Consider the following 931-nt stretch of genomic DNA (forward strand, 5'->3'; position numbering starts at 1 on the left):
TAATTGGTGTGAACTCCATTCCCAATGACTTTAGCTTCTTCACTGTGTATTGGTAAGGTTTCTTCTGGGATTGACCTCATCAGAACACCTATAGCAATTCCATCAAATATAATCCCAATCATTTAGTATCCATAATAATGGATCAGTACTTGAATTTGTCTTAATTTTCAGTAACTGTAGCGGAGAGCTGAGATGAAAACTTACTTGGTAGAAGAGATATGAGCACAGCCAGTGCCACACAGAAAATCAACCAGCAGGAATCACCAGCCCCACGTATACCACAACCCACACAACCCTAAGAGCTACTCTCACACAACCACAATATATCTTCCTGAGCTGATGGAGTTTCGAATAGACCAAACATGAGCTTGTGCAAACATCCTAACATCAACATAACCTGAACTGCATTAGCATAATTCTTTCTGATCCAGTCAGAAATACTTCATTAATTGAACCACATCTTGCATTCACTCCTTCTTTGCAATAAGGCCCCAAATACCAACATTGAGTTACCACTACAAGATCCACGTCCCCTTTCTTTTGCCACTTCCCATGCTGCTTGTTCGACCTTTGCTATGCATAGCAATACCAATTCGGTCCACCGACAATTGTAATTTTCCACACGTTCAATATTTTCATATACTTTCAAGGTTGTTAAGGGCAAAAGGCCAGTGTTACTTGGTGTTCTTGGCAAACTCAAGTCCTCCAACAACAAGAAATCCATCCACCACTTGTTGGGTCCGGGCTTCGGTTAGGGTTTCATATAACGGCTGCGATCGATCGACGTGAACACCACTCGTCGAACGTTTGCTTCAGGGCCGCCGTCATCGACGTTCTTTGTTCCGATTATGGCTTGCTCTCCTTTTCCGTTAATTGATTACACGTAAATATCTGATTCTTATTTACTATAAAATAAGCAATTGGACCCGTA

At 41.6% G+C, this 931-nt stretch overlaps 1 pseudogene; it reads right to left on the minus strand.

Moving 5' to 3' along the window:
• Nucleotides 1–431: 431 nt before the first annotated feature.
• Nucleotides 432–931, minus strand: part of LOC120090701 — a 1730-nt pseudogene continuing 1230 nt past the window's right edge.

The sequence above is a fragment of the Benincasa hispida genome, chromosome 11 (assembly GCF_009727055.1).
Source record: "Benincasa hispida cultivar B227 chromosome 11, ASM972705v1, whole genome shotgun sequence".
NCBI classification, from domain to species: Eukaryota; Viridiplantae; Streptophyta; class Magnoliopsida; order Cucurbitales; family Cucurbitaceae; genus Benincasa; species Benincasa hispida.